The following is a 16,845-nucleotide window of genomic DNA, read 5'->3' on the forward strand; positions in this document are numbered from 1 at the left end:
TCTATTTCTTTAGGGGATATAGGACTGTTTAGATCATTAACCTGATCCTGATTTAAGTTTGGTACCTGGTACCTGTCTAAAAATTTGTCCATTTCATCAAGGTTTTCAAGTTTTGTTGAGTATAGCCTTTTGTAGAAGGATCTGATGGTGTTTTGGATTACTTCAGGATCTGTTGTTATGTCTCCCTTTTCATTTCTGATTTTGTTAATTAGGATGCTGTCCCTTTGCCCACTAGTGAGTCTGGACAAGGGTTTATCTATCTTGTTGATTTTCTCAAAGAACCTGCTCCTCCTTTGGTTGATTCTTTCAATAGTTCTTGTTTCTAGTTGGTTGATTATTTGCCCCTGAGTTTGATTGTTTCCTGCTGTCTATTCCTCTTAAGTGAAGTTGCTTCCTTTTGTTCTAGAGCTGCTAGGTATGTTGTCAAGCTGCTAGTGTTTGCTCTCCCCAGTTTCTTTTTGGAGACACTCAGCGCTATGAATTTTCCTCTTAAATATGTTTTCATTGTGTCCCATGAGTCTGGCTAAGGGTATGTCTATCTTGTTGATTTTCTCAAAAAACAACCTCCTCATTTGGTTGATTATTTGAATAGTTCTTCTTGTTTCCACTTGGTTGATTTCGCCCCTGAGTTTGATTATTTTCTGCCGTCTACTCCTCATGGGTGAATTTGCGTCCTTTTTTCTAGAGCTTTTAGAAGTGTTGTCAAGCTGCTAGTATGTGCTCTCTCCCGTTTGTTCTTGGAGGCACTCAGAGCTATGAGTTTCCCTCTTAGAAATGCTTTCATTGTGTGCCATAGGTTTGGGTATGTTGTGCCTTCATTTTCATTAAACTCTAAAAAGTCTTTAATTTCTTTCTTTATTCCTTCCTTGACCAAGGTATCATTGAGAAGAGTGTTGTTCAGTTTCCACGTGAATGTTGGCTTTCCATTATTTATGTTGTTATTGAAGATCAGCCTTAGTCCATTGTGGTCTGATAGGATACATGGGACAATTTCAATATTTTTGTATCTGTTGAGGCCTGTTTTGTGACCAATTATATGGTCAGTTTTGGAGAAGGTACCAGACGATCTGAAAAGAAGATATATCCTTTTGTTTTAGGATAAAATGTTCTTTAGAGATCTGTTAAATTCATTTGTTTCATAACTTCTGTTAGTTTCACTGTGTCCGTATTTAGTTTCTGTTTCCATGATCTGTCCATTGATGAAAGTGGTATGTTGAAATCTCCCACTATTATTGTGTGAGGTGCAATGTGTGCTTTGAGCTTTACTAAAGTTTCTTTAATGAATGTGGCTGCCCTTGTATTTGTAGCATACATATTCAAAATTTGAAGTTCCTCTTGGAAGATTTACCTTTTATGAGTATGAAGTGTCCCTCCTTGTCTTTTTTGATAACTTTGGGTTGGAAGTCGATTTTATTTGATATTAGAATGGCTACTCCAGCTTGTTTCTTCATACCATTTGCTTGGAAATTTGTTTTCCAGCCTTTCATTCTGAGGTAGTGTCTGTCTTTTTCCCTAAGATGGGTTTTCTGTAAGCAGCAAAATGTTGCGTCCTGTTTGGGTAGCCTGTCTGTTAGTCTAATTCTTCTTATTGGGGAATTGAGTCCATTGATATTAAAAGATATTGAAGAAAAATAATTGTTGCTTCCAATTATTTTTGTCGTTATAGTTGGGATTCTGTTCTTGTGGCTGTCTTCTTTTAGGTTTGTTGAGAGATTACCTTCTTGCTTTTTCTTGGACGTGGTTTCCCTCCTTGTGTTGGTGTTTTTTTCTTTATTATACTTTGAAGGGCTGGATTTGTGGAAAGATATTGTGTGAATTTGGATTTGTCATGGAATACTTTGGTTTCTCCATCTATGGTAATTTTATGTTTGGCTGGGTATAGTAGCCTGGGCTGGCATTTGTGTTCTCTTAGAGTCTGTATAATAACTGTCCAGGCTTTCATAGTGTCTGGTGAAAAGTCTGATATAATTCTGATAGGCTTGCCTTTATATGTTACTTGATATTTTTCCCTTACTGCTTTTAATATTCTATCTTTATTTAGTGCATTTGTTGTTCTGATTATTATGTGTCTGGAGGAATTTCTTTTCTTGTCCAGTCTATTTGGACTTCTGTTGGCTTCTTGTGTGTTCATGGGCATCTCTTTCTTTAGGTTTGGGAAGTTTTCTTCTATTATTTTGTTGAAGATATTTGCTGGCCCTTTAATTTGAAAATATTCCTTCTCATCTACCACTATTATCAGTAGGTTTAGTCTTCTCATTAAGTCCGTTTTTTCCTGGATGTTTTGAGTTAGGATCGTTTTGCATTTTGCATTTTCTTTGATTGTTGTGCCCATGTTCTCTATGGAATCTTTTGTATTTGAGATTTTCTCTTCCATCTCTTGTATTCTGTTTCTGATGCTCCCATCTATGGTTCCAGATTACTTTCCAAGGTTTTCTATCTCCACCATTGCCTCACTTTGTGTTTTCTTTATTGTGTCTACTTCCCTTTTTAGGTCTAATATGGTTTTGTTCATTTCTATCACCTGTTGGATGTGTCTTCCTGTTTTTCTTTAAGGACTTCTACCTGTTTGTGTTTTCCTGTTTTTTCTTTAAGGACTTGTAACTCCTTAACAGTTTTCTCCTGTATTTCTTTAAGTGAGTTATTAAAGTCCTACTTGATGTCCTCTACCATCATCATGAGATATGCTTTTAAATCCCGGTCTAGGTTTTCAGGTGTGTTGGGGTGCCCAGAACTAAGTGAGGTGGGAGTGCTGCATTCTGATAATGGTGAGTGGTCTTGGTGTCTGTTAGTAACGTCCTTACGTTTGCCTGATCATCTTTGGAGTTAGTTGTTATAGTTATCTCTGGTTAGACCTTGGTCCTCTCATGATTCTGTTAGCCTCTATCAGCAGACCCTGGAGATTAGCTCTCTCCTGATTTTCAGTGTGTAGAGTCCTCTCTGCAGGCAAGATCTCCTCCTTTAGGGAAGGTGCACAGATATCTGCCATTCAGTCCTGCTTCCTGACAGAAGATGAAGGCCTGAAACAGGGCCTCTCCCAGAAGCTGTTAGCTTCTGTAGTCCACACTCTCATCTGGGCAGACTAGTCTCAGATGGATTCAGGAACCAATATGACTCCCCCAGGTGCTCTGGCAAAGCCCTGCCAGAAGGGGGGGGACACCTCTCGTCTGTCAGGTAAGGTACCCTGATGTCTGGAGCCTGAAGTGGGGTTTTCCTCAGAAGCTATGTGGCTTCTGCCTGTCCCAGAAGCTATTAGCTTCTGTAGTCCACACTCTCATTTGTGCAGAATAGTCTTAGAGGTTTCCAGGAACCAAGATGGCTCCTCCAGGTCCTCAGGCAAGGCCCTCCCGGGAGGGAGGTACACCTCTCCTCTAGCAGGGAAGGTGTCCTGATGTCTGTAGCCTGAAATGGGGTCTGCCTCAGAAGCTGTCCGCTTGGGACCTTGGGAGTATCCGCTGACTTCATGCCCACGGTGACCAGGTACTGGAACCAACTGGAAGGGACTTGTGACTGCCTTCTGCTTCCATAATGCTGTCTTATGTCCCACGTGATTGGATTGGAACAGAAGTTGTGTTTCACTCACCAGAGGTCCTAAGATCGAATTGAATATCCCCTAGGGACCTTGGGGGTGTCTGCTGACTCTGCGCCAAGGTGACTCATTGCTGGCACTGACGGGAAGCGCTGGAGCAGCCATTCTAATATCGAGTAAAATTGACTTCCAACCCAAAGTTATCAAAAAAGACAAGGAGGACCACTTGATAGTCATTAAAGGTAAAAATCTATGAAGATGAACTCTCAATTTTGAATATCTATGCTCCAAATGCAAGGGCAGCCACATTCATTAAAGAAAGTTTAGTAAAGATCAAAGCACACATTGCACCTCACACAATAATAGTGGAAGACTTCAAAACCCTGCTCTCACCAATTGACAGATCCTGAAAACAGAAACTAAACAGAGACAATAGAAACTAACAAAAGCTATGAAAGAAATGGTTTTAATATATATCAACAGATTGTTTTATTCTAAAACAAAAGGATATACATTATTTTCAGCATCTCATGGTACCTCCTCCAAAATTGACCATATAAATGGTCACAAAACAGTCCTCAACAGATAAAAAAGATATTGAAATTATCCCATGAATTCTATCTAATCACCATGGACTAAGGGTCATCTTCAATAACAGCAAAAATAATGGAATGCTAATATTCAGAGGGAAACTGAACAACACTCTACTCAATGATACCTTGGCCAATGATGAAATAAAGAAAGAAATTAAAGACTTTTTAGAGTTTAATGAAAATGAATCCATAACATACCCAAAATTATGGGACACAATGAAGACAGTACTAAGAGGAAAACTCATAGTGCTGAGTGCCTCCAAAAAGAAACTAGAGAGAGCATATATTAGCAGCCTGACAGCACACCTAGAAACTCTAGAACTAAAGGAAGTAAATTCACCCAAGAGGAGTAGACAAGAGGAAATAGTCAAACACCAGGCTGAAATCATCCAAGGGGAAACAAACAAACAAAGAAACAAACAAAACCTATTCATCGAATCAACCAAATAAGGAGCTGGCTCTTTGAGAAAATCAACAACATATATAAACCCTTAGCCAGACTAACTAGAGGGCACAGGGACAGTATCCCAATTAACAAAACCAGAAATGAAAACGGAGACATAACAACCGAACCAAAGGATATCCAAAACATCATCAGATCCTATGACAAAAGGCTTTACTCAACAAAACTAAAAAATTTGGATGAAATGGACAACTTCCTAGACAGATACCTGGTGCCAAAGTTAAATCAGGATCAGATTAATGATCTAAACAGTCCCATTTCTCCAAAGAAATAGAAGTAGCCATCAATAGTATCCCAACCAAAAAAAGCACATGACAAAATGGGTTTAATGCAGAGTTCCATCACACCTTCAAAGAAGATCTAATTCCAACTCTCCTTAAACTATTCCACAAAACAGAAATGGAAGGTACTCTACCCAATTCATTCTATGAAGCCACAATTACTCTGATACCTAAACCACAGAAAGATCCAACAAAGAAAAAGAACTCCAGACCAATTTCCCTTTTGAATATTGATGCAAAAATACTCTATAAAATCCTGGCAAACCGAATCCAAGAACACATCAAAATGACCATCCATCATGACCAAGTAGGATTCCTCCAAGGAACACAGGGATGGTTTGAATCTGGAAATCTATCAACATTATCCTCTATATAAACAAAGTCAAAGAAAAAAAAGCACACTATCATCTCGTTAGAGGCTTAGAAAGCATTTGACAAAATGCAACATCCATTCATGATAAAAGTCATGGAAAGATCAGGAATTCAATGCCCAAACCCAAAGATAATAAGAGCAATATACAGCAAACCAGTAGCCAACCTCAAACTAAATGGAGAGAAACTGGAAGCAATCCCACCAAAATAAGGGACTAGACAAAGCTGCCCACTTTCTCCCTTCCTAATCAATATAGTACTTGAAGTCCTAGCCAGAGCAATTCAACAACAAAAGGAGATCAAGGGGATACAAATTGGTAAGGAAGAAGTCAAAATATCACTATTTGCAGATGATATGATAGTATATATAAGTGACCCTAAAAATCCCACCAGAGAACCCCTAAACCTGATAAACAGTTTCAGTGCAGTAACTGGATAAAAATTAACTCCAACAAATCAGTGGCCTTTCTCTCCTCAAAGGATAAGCAAGCTGAGAAAGAATTTAGGTAAACAATACACTTCACAATAGTCACAAATAATCTAAAATATCTTGGTGTGACTTTAACTAAGGAAGTAAAAGATCTGTAGGTAAGAACTTGAAGTCTTTGAAGAAAGAAATAGAAGAAGATCTCAGAAGATCGAAAGCTCTCCCATGCTCATGGGTTGTCACGATTAATATAGTAAAAATGGCTATCCTGCCGAAAGCAATCTACAGATTCAATGCAATCCCCATCAAAATTCCAACTCAATTCTTCAATGAGTTAGAAAGGGCAATTTTCAAATTCATCTGGAATAACAAAAAACCTAGGATAGCAAAAACTATTCTCAATGATAAAAGAACCTCTGGTGAAATCACCATGCCTGACATCAAGCTGTACTACAGAGCAATTGTGATTAAAAACTGCATGTACTGATACAGTGACAGACAGGTGTACCAATGCCATAGAATTGAAGACCCAGAAATGAACCCACATGCTGATGGTCACTTGATCTTTGACAAGGGAGCCAAAACTATCCAGTGGAAGAAAGACAGCATTTTCAACAAATGGTGCTGGCACAACTGGTGGTTATCATGTAGAAGAATGCAAATTGATCCATTCTTATCTCATTGTACAAAGCTCAAGTCTAAGTGGATCGACATAAAACCAGAGACATTGAAATTTATAGAGAAGGAAGTAGGAAAAAGCCTTAAAAATTTGGGCACGGAGTGTGGTGGGGGTAGGATTCCTAAATAGAACAGCAATGGCTTATGCTGTAAGATCAAATATTGACAAATGGGACCTCGTAAATTTGCAAAGCTTCTTTAAGGCAAAAGACACTGTCAATAAGACAAAAAGACCACCAACAGATTCGGAAAGGATGTTTTCTAATCCTAAATATGATAGGGGAGTAATATCCAATACGTACAAAGAGCTCAAGAAGCTGGACTCCAGAAATTCAAATAACCCCATTAAAAATGGGGTACAGAGCTAAACAAAGTATTATCAACTAAGGAATACTGAAGGACTGAGAAGCACCTGGAAAAATGTTCAACATCCTTGATCATCAGGGAAATGCAAATCAAAACAACCCTATGACTCCACTTCACTCCAGACAGAATGACTAAGGTAAAAAGTTCATGTGAGAGCAGATGCTGGTGAGGATGTGGAGAAAGAGGAATAATCTTCCATTGCTGGTGGGATTTCAAGCTTGTACAACCACTCTGGAAATCAGTATGGAATTTCCTCAGATATTTGGACTTAGTACTACCACTAGATCCAGCAATTCCTCTTCTGGGCATATACCCAGAATATGTTCCAACTTGTAATAAGGACACATTCTGCACTATGTTCATAGCAGCCTTATTTATAATAGCCAGAAGCTGGAAAGAACCCAGATGTCCCTCAACAGAGGAATGGATACAGAAAATGTGGCACATTTACAAAATGGAGTACTACTCAGCTATTAAAAACAATGAATTTATGAAATTCTTAGGCAAATGGATGGAGTTGGAGGATATCATCCTGAGTTAGGTAACCCAATAACAATAGAAGTCACTTGACATGCACTCACTGATAAGTGGATATTAACCAAGAAACTTAGAATAGCCAAGATATAATTTGCAAAACACAAGAAAATCAAGAAGAAGGAAGACCAAAGTGTGGATACTTCATTCCTCCTTAGAATAAGGAACAAGTTACCCAATGACGGAGTTACAGAGGCAAAGTTTGGAGCTAAGATGTAAGGATGGACCATCCAGAGACTACCCCACCTGGGCATCCATCCTATAATCTGCCACCAAACTCAGACACTATTGCATAAGGCCCCTTGGTCTTATACACTTTATATGCCCCAGTACAGGGGAACACCAGGCCCAAGAAGAGGGAGTGGGTGGGTAGGGGAGCAGGGCAGGGGAGGTTATAGGGAACTTTCAGGATAGCATTTGAAATGTAAATAAAGAAAATATCTAAAAAGAAAAAAAAATCCTGTACTCTGCAAAATTGGAAAATCTTAACGAAAAAAGAGTTTTCTAGAAGATACCAATTATGAATGTTAAATCAATTACACATAAACACTTTAGACAGCCCAGTAACACTAAAGAAATAGAAGCAGGCATTAAAAATCTCCCAAACAAATAAGAAAATAAAAAGTCAATGGTCAATTCAATTTAACACAGAATTCTACTAGAGTTTCAAAGAACTAACTCAATGTATGTTGAATTCTTTCAGAAAATGGAAAGATAAGGAACACTGCCAAACTCATTTTCTGATTCGACAGCGACCCTGTAGTGTCATAGTTCTACCACAGTTCATAGCAACACCTAAATCATATAAAGACTCAACAGAGAAATAGAACTTCAGACTTATTTCTCTTATGAACATTGATGCAAAATTACTCAGGAAAATAATCAAACTGAATCCTGGAACATAACAAGATGCAACAAACCCAAACATATACTTTAATAACAAGACAGTATGTAGTAATCCACTAGTAGGAAAATGGTTCCACAAACAGTCAAAAGAGTTTTAGACAACCCCATTCCCACTGGTAGGAAGACAACACAAACCCCTTGCTTCACAACTATATCATGAATGTAGAGGGCCTAGTACAGACCCACAGGGGCTCTGTGGTTGTTGCTTCTATATTAATGAACACCTAAAAGCCTTGATGAGTTGACTCTGTAGACTGTGATTTCCTGGTATCCTGACCCCTCTTATTCCTATAATCATTTCTCCACATATCCCAAGGAATTCCCTGATCTCCACCTAATGCTTGACAGTGGATCTCTGCACCCATCAGATGCTATGGGAAGCTTCTCTAATGATTAGGCAATTTAGTGATCTAAATATCATCTTCTGGTGTCCTCTTTGATTTATTTCTATAAACATTTAAAATGTTTTGTCATACTCTACTTTTATTTTTGTGGGTACTTACCCAAGATGTTTTCTGTGGTTTGTGGCTGTTGTGGATGGTGTTATTTACCTGCTTCATTGGCTGGGCCATACCCCACAATAAATTTACCACATCTTTGTATGTTTTCTTGGAGAATAGACAAACACTATCCCAATAGCAATATCCTATCCACATTGCCAGTGATGTCTAACTGCCATTAAAAGCAACTTTTATCTGACTCCACACCCAGTTTGCATCAAGATTTATTAATTCTTCTGCTATATTTATAATATATTGTCCTTCTATATATTAAGATATACAATTCTACATACTAAATTCGGCTATGTCTTCCATAGAGATACATGGGGACTCTTAGATAAAATATAAAAATAAAAATATACTCAGTAACATTGAGGGGATGTGGTGGGGAGAAGTATTAGATTTCAATAGACCAGGAGATCATAATGGATGATGAGCAATCCCAAGGAGATCCCTATGGGTCAGTATGCAGAGCCCAACAGGCAGGAAGAACCAGAGATGCAGCATTTTTCTTATGAAATATTTTTCTCTCAAGATAGGGATCATGCATAACCTCTTATTTCACCATATATTTTGGGTGGGGTATTCCCTGATGAGCCATGAGCAAGCTGCAAAAGATGGCATTAAACTGACACTAATCCATGCCTAGGGTACCTGATGGAATAGACTGTGGTCTTTGGACAATATGATGAAAGAGATTTGACAATAAATGTCCTTCTCATAAGAATCTGAACTCCTATCTGAGAAACACAAGACCTCAGAGGTAAAGACAATGGGGTAAGTTTTCCCCTGTCTCTGCCTGAGACCTGCCTTCACCAAGGTTTGAAGCATTTTCTCACACCATCCCTTATACAATGAAGGTGTCTGTCTCTGCATGTATGACTTTTCCCTTGTCCAGTGATCTCTAATACCTTGGTTGTGTAGTGTAACCATGGTGTACCATAATGCTGGTAAGACTGCCTTGGGGTTTTTCTTATACCCTGGGGTCAACCTGATAGCTGAGGGTCCTGGGCCAATGTCCATTTCAGGATATTGTAATTTCCTAACAAAGCATAATGGAACTATACACCTGGTTTCCGTGTCCGTGGTTTTGTTTCTGAGGCTTTTGTGCAGGATGATCCATGTGTCCACAGGAGACCTGCCTTCAGCAAGTTTTGAAGCCACTTCTTGCCCTAAGCCCTGGTTGATGAAGGTACTTATATATGCAGTGGCACCTTCCCAACTTCATCTATATGCAGTGGTCTCTAAAAGCTTGGTTATAGTTCCACAGTGTCAGCACAGCACTGATGAGATATGTGAGTCTACCTTGCTACTGTCAAGATTACAGCTGAGGATGCTACACCAAGTCAGGATATTGCTGTAGCACAGTGAGAGGACCTGGGCCCAGTATTCATGGTTTGGTGTCTGAGGATTCTGTCTTCTATTTAAACTAAGAGTGGTGTTACTTTTGTCTTATATGTGTATAATCTCTACGCCTTGATGGTGTAATACCCATGACTAGATTGTCTCAGTCCAGTGGAAATGAGAGCCCTGTGTGGTCTTCGACTTAAAGGCCATTTCCATGACTCACTCTGGGAAATCCACCTATAGCCTGAAATGCCTAAGATGCTAGGTTGCCACCTAGATGCCTGGTGGCAGTTCACTTTTTAGGGTGTTTTTTCTGAGCAATGGTCCAAGTAACTAGATAAAGGATAGTTTAGCATTCTAGACAAAATACTATCATGAAACCTAATTATCTTGCTGAGGCCCCCAGTGCTTTGCTTTGCTTTGCTTGGCATGTTTTGAGAGTGGCAGAGAGGCAGGGCAAAATATTCTTTCAGTATTTCAAGTCCAGGGAGAAAGAAGGGTCTAGTGATTCTGGCAGCCAGAGTCAGTGCAGGCTCCTCAAACAGACAGGGCTCCAGATCTCTTGACCTACTAGATACAGAAGGCATAGCATACCACTTCCCTTTGAGGCCATGTCCATCAGAGATGGCAAACAATAGCAGCCCAGCAGTTTACACATATCCTCAGAGATATAGGAATATTGCCCTGGCATCCTCTAAGTCTTTCTGATAGAAAACATAGTGCCCAAGCACACACATTTTACTACAGGATCCCTAGCTACTTTCTCTTCCCCTACTTGCAGCAAAGTTCATTTCTTTTTTTTTTTTCCATTTTTTATTAGGTATTTAGCTCATTTACATTTCCAATGCTTTACCAAAAGTCCCCCATAGCCACCCACCCCCACTCCCCTACCCACCCACTCCCCTTTTTTGGCCCTGGCGTTCCCCTGTACTGGGACATATAAAGTTTGCGTGTCCAATGGGCCTCTCTTTCCAGTGATGGCCGCCTAGGCCATCTTTTGATACATATGCAGCTAGAGTCAAGAGCTCCGGGGTACTGGTTAGTTCATAATGTTGTTCCACCTATAGGGTTGCAGATCCCTTTACCTTCTTGGGTACTTTCTCTAGCTCCTTCATTGGGGGCCATGTGATCCATCCAATAGCCGACTGTGAGGATCCACTTCTATGTTTGCTAGGCCCAGGCATACTCTGACAAGAGACAGCTATATCAGGGTCCTTTCAGCATAATCTTGCTAGTGTATGCAATGGTGTCAGCATTTGGAAGCTGATTATGGGATGGATCCCCGGATATGGCAGTCTCTACATGGTCCATCTTTTTATCTCAGCTCCAAACTTTGTCTCTGTACCTCCTTCCAAGGGTGTTTTGTTCCCACTTCTAAGGAGGGGCATAGTGTCCACACTTCAGTCTTCATTTTTCTTGAGTTTCATGTGTTTAGGAAACTGTATCTTATATTTTGGATATCCTAGGTTTTGGGCTAATATCCACTTATTAGTGAGTACATATTGTCTGAGTTCCTTTGTGAATGTGTTACCTCACTCAGGATGATGCCCTCCAGGTCCATCCATTTGGCTAGGAATTTCATAAATTCATTCATTTTAATAGCTGAGTAGTACTCCATTGTGTAGATGTACCACATTTTCTGTATCCATTCCTCTGTTGAGGGGCATCTGGGTTCATTCCAGCTTCTGGCTATTATAAATAAGGCTGCTACGAACATAGTGGAGCATGTGTCCTTCTTACCAGTTGGGGCATCTTCTGGATATATGCCCAGGAGAGGTAGTGCTGGATCCTCCGGTAGTACTATATCCAGTTTTCTGAGGAATCGCCAGACTGATTTCCAGAGTGGTTGTACAAGCCTGCAATCCCACCAACAATGGAGGAGTGTTCATCATTCTCCACATCCACGCCAGCATCTGCTGTCACCTGAATTTTTGATCTTAGCCATTCTGACTGGTGTGAGGTGGAATCTCAGGGTTGTTTTGATTTGCATTTCCCTGATGATTAAGGATGTTGAACATTTTTTCAGGTGCTTCTCTGCCATTCGGTATTCCTCAGGTGAGAATTCTTTGTTCAGTTCTGAGCCCCATTTTTTAATGGGGTTATTTGATTTTCTGAAGTCCACTTTCTTGAGTTCTTTATATATGTTGGATATTAGTCCCCTATCTGATTTATGATAGGTAAAGATCCTTTCCCAATCTGTTGGTGGTCTTTTTGTCTTATTGACGGTGTCTTTTGCCTTGCAGAAACTTTGGAGTTTCATTAGGTCCCATTTGTCAATTCTCGATCTTACAGCACAAGCCATTGCTGTTCTGTTCAGGAATTTTTCCCCTGTGCCCATATCTTCAAGGCTTTTCCCCACTTTCTCCTCTATAAGTTTCAGTGTCTCTGGTTTTATGTGAAGTTCCTTGATCCACTTAGATTTGACCTTAGTACAAGGAGATAAGTATGGATCAATTCGCATTCTTCTACCCGATAACAACCAGTTGTGCCAGCACCAATTGTTGAAAATGCTGTCTTTCTTCCACTGGATGGTTTTAGCTCCCTTGTCAAAGATCACGTGACCATAGGTGTGTGGGTTCATTTCTGGGTCTTCAATTCTATTCCATTGGTCTACTTGTCTGTCTCTATACCAGTACCATGCAGTTTTTTATCACAATTGCTCTGTAGTAAAGCTTTAGGTCAGGCATGGTGATTCCACCAGAGGTTCTTTTATCCTTGAGAAGAGTTTTTGCTATCCTAGGCTTTTTGTTATTCCAGATGAATTTGCAAATTGCTCCTTCTAATTCGTTGAAGAATTGTGTTGGAATTTTGATGGGGATTGCATTGAATCTGTAGATTGCTTTTGGCAAGATTGTTTGATTGTTTTGTTTTGTGTGTTTCAAGTTTTCTCTTATTTATAAGGTTTTTTTTTACATTTCAAATGTTATCCCCTTTTCTCATTTCCCCTCCAAAACCCCAATCCCACCCCCCTTCTTTTGATCTCCAACCCACCCACTCTCGCTTCCCTGTCCTGGCATTCCCCTACAGTAGGGCATCAAGCCTTCATAGGACCAAGAGCCTCTCCTCCGATTGATGTCCATCAAGACCATCCTCTACTGCATATTCTTCTGGAGCCCATGTGTCCTAGTTCCAGCTCACAGAAAAATCTTCCCCATTCCCTTTCCCTAGAATCCATCAAGTAATCCACTATATAAACAAACTCAAAGGAAAAAAATTATCATCTCACAAGACCGTGAAAAAGCCTAGGCCAAAAGCCAAAGCTCCTTCATGATAAAAGTCTTGTAGAGATCAGGAACTCCTGACACACAACTAATATAACATAATAAAATAAATATGAAGGAAACCAGCACCCAGTATCAAATTAAAAGAAGAGAAAGTTGAAGCAATCTTCCTAAAATAAGTTGCAATACAAGGCTGCCCACTCTCTCCCTATTTATTCAATGTAGTACTTGAAGTTGTCAGGAGTCATCATATGACAAGCTAATAAATAATATGTGATCTTCCTGAGATGGTCTGTCTTGGATTATAATCCACGAGAGATTTGCTCCAATAGGCATGTCGCAGGAGAAAATCATTTCAGGAACGATTCCTGCTAATGCTTTTCTTGTTAATATTGAACATATAAATTGAACATAACACTAGGAATTAGCCCACACTTCTGAGCAGATCTCTGCAAATCTACAAAAATATACTGGCTTGTAGTGATGCTATATATGAAAATACATGATCTCTTAAATCTTGAAAATGATCCTATCAGATTTCCTTAAGTTATATCAGTGTTTATTAAGCTCTTTTATAGTGGGTCTGCTACTAGATCCTTTTGTGATAGTCAAAACTGCAATGAGAACTCTGCCATTCTCCCATGTGTTACCAGTTAATTCCTCTACATAATAACCAGACTTTCTACTACTACTACTACTACTGCTACTACTGCTACTACTGCTACTACTACTACTACTACTACTACTACTATTACATTGTACTACTACAATGCACTACTACTACATTCCAAATGGTTGTAAAACAATTAACCAAAGGTCGTAAAAATATAACTAACAATTAATTAAAGGCTCTGGTATAGAAAATATAATATTGATTAGGTTTACTATACAAAACTTCACTAATAACTTACTTATGGTTTTTACCTTTCAGTGAACCTTCTTAGCTGTGACAGGTGATGAATATTTAGCCAGATAATTACTCCTAGTATATATGCATGTAAGCATTCTCTGTTGTAAATTTCTATTTCAATTTATGATTTTATGTGTGAACATTTGATGATCTTTTTAACATGTGGTCATGTATTCTGTAAGATGTGTAAGTGCTGAGGATAAAGAGAAGAGAGAAGAAATGAGCTGAGAAATTTTTAGATAGAACAGTTTATGGACATAACAGAGCTGAACAAGAACTTAGAAGTATAGGAATAGCATTGGAAGAGAAGATGTTGAGAGAAAGGGGGAAAGAGAAGAGAGCAAGATTAGAAAAAATGCAGAGTGGATTAAATTCTAAACTATATGTAACATTAAAAAAAATAAAAACTAATAGAGCAATGTGCAGAATGTGGAGAGAAAGAGGAAAAGGAACCTGCAGAGATAGCAGAAGTAGCAGGCAAGTTTCTCCTTACCATGGACAGAATAGGTCTTTTCTTACTAAGGCAAGCTTAGCCTTATTAAAGAACAAACCTTTTTTCTTATAATCTTGTGTTAAATTCATTCAGCATTAAAAGGGTAGAAACTTTTTTCTTCATAAAATAAAGGTTGGAGCACATTTTTCATCCAGAATGAGTTAGTTTCCTGCACCAGTGCTTGATCTTTGCATCATATGCATAGGTCTGTATGGATATGTGCGTGTAAGTATGTAATTGACACAATTCATGCAAGTTGAACCTAACTGGTTTGAATTGGAATGTATGAATTTGCATTTGTGTAACTCTATGTGAATTTATGTGTTTATGCATATTTTCTTATGCAAAATTTTTCCTTCTGTGAGCACTATTCTCTTCTTCTCATCCAATAGAAGTTTATTGTTCCATGCTTCCCCCTAGACTGAGAAGTAAGAGGCATCTGGACAAAAGAGAAAAGTCTCTAGCAATTAATTCTTTACTTAATCCCATGCTATTTTAGGATGAGGTGTTAAGTGCCAGAGGCCACAGTTTCAGGTCTCAGAGAAACACAGGAGGCAGGTCAGCTACAGCAGCAAAGTAACTTAGACTTAGATAAGTAAACTTTTTATTATTATACAGCAACTCTAGATATCTTGAAAGACAGTCTTACCCTGTATCTTGTAATATGAAGTCTTACACTCCACTGATGCTCTCCCCACTCTGCTGCCTCATCAAAACAAACAAAAGAGAAGAACCTGCCAGGGCTGGCCACCAGCAAAGTTCTAGCTAGAGCAATAAGACAACAAAAGGAGATCTTAGGATATACAAATTGGAAAGGAAGAAGTCATGGTATGACTATTCATGGGTGATATGATACATAAATGTCCCTCAAAACTCTACCAGAGAACTCCTATGATAGATAAACAACTTCAGCAATGTGGCTAGATATTACATTGACTCAAACAAATCAGTTTCCTTCCTTTATACAAATGATAAAGTAGATGAGAAAGAAATTAGGGAACAACACCATTCAAGTAGCCACACATAACATAGAATACCTCAGTGTAACTCACCAATCAAGTGAAAGGCATGTATGAAATGAACTTCAAATCCCTGGAGTAAGGAAGGGAAGACCTCAGAAGACAGAAAGATCTCCCTTACTCATGAATCAGTAGGATTAACAGTGAAAATGGCCATCTTACCAAAAGTAATCCACTGATTTAATGCAAATACCATCAAAATTCCAAGACAATTCTTCACAAAAATAGAAAGAGCAATTCTTAATTTCAAACAAACAAAAACAATATACCCAAAACATTATAAACAATAAAAGAACTTTTGGGAGAATCATTGTCACTGACATCAAAGTCTTTTCTAAAATTAAATATCTATATCAAGTGTTCCCTACTGCTTGTCCCCCCTTAGAGAGACCCTACCACTATCCTGTATCTCTTTCTCTGAGAGGGCAGTGGCCTCCTGTGGGTATCCACCCACCCTTGTACATCGAGTCTCTGTAGGGCTAGGCAGAATTTCTCCCACTGTAGCCAGACACGTCAAACTATGTTGAGGAACAGATATAACTGTCAGGATATAACTTTAGGGAAAGCCTCTGGTCCCCTAAAGGTTTTTTTTTCTTTGTTCTGCCTTTACTTTGCTGGTTTTTCTTTTCTTTTCTTCTTTTCATTCTAATGTTCAATCTTGAATCCCATGTATGGACTTGTGACATTCCATGAAGGAGAATCACAGCTAATAATATTTTTGAATTTTATTTTTTTATACTTTTTATAGACCAAAATATATTTTATTAGATATTTACCTTATTTACATGTCAAATGTTTTTCCCTTTCCTATATTCCTCTCCCAAAACCCCCTATCTCCTCCCCCTCCCCTTGCTCACCAACCTACCCACGCCTGTTTCCTGGCCTTGACATACCTCTACAGTAGGGCATAGAGCCGACATAGAGCCTTTCCTCCCACTGAGGAATGACTAGGACATCTTCTGCTACATATGCAGATAGAGCCATGATTCTCACAATGTGTACTCTTTGATAGGTGATATAGTCCCTGGGAACTCTGGGGGTACTGGTTAGTTCATAATGTTCCTCTTTTGGGGCTGCTAACCCCTTCAGCTCCTAATTTTCTTTATTTCTTTTTCTTTACTTCTTTTTTTTTTTTTTTTTTTTTTTTTTTTTAAGACGGGTTTCACTCTATAGCTTTGGCTTTCCTGGAACTCTTTCTGTACAACAGGC

Source organism: Mus musculus, chromosome X (genome assembly GCF_000001635.26).
Source record: "Mus musculus strain C57BL/6J chromosome X, GRCm38.p6 C57BL/6J".
Taxonomy (NCBI): Eukaryota; Metazoa; Chordata; class Mammalia; order Rodentia; family Muridae; genus Mus; species Mus musculus.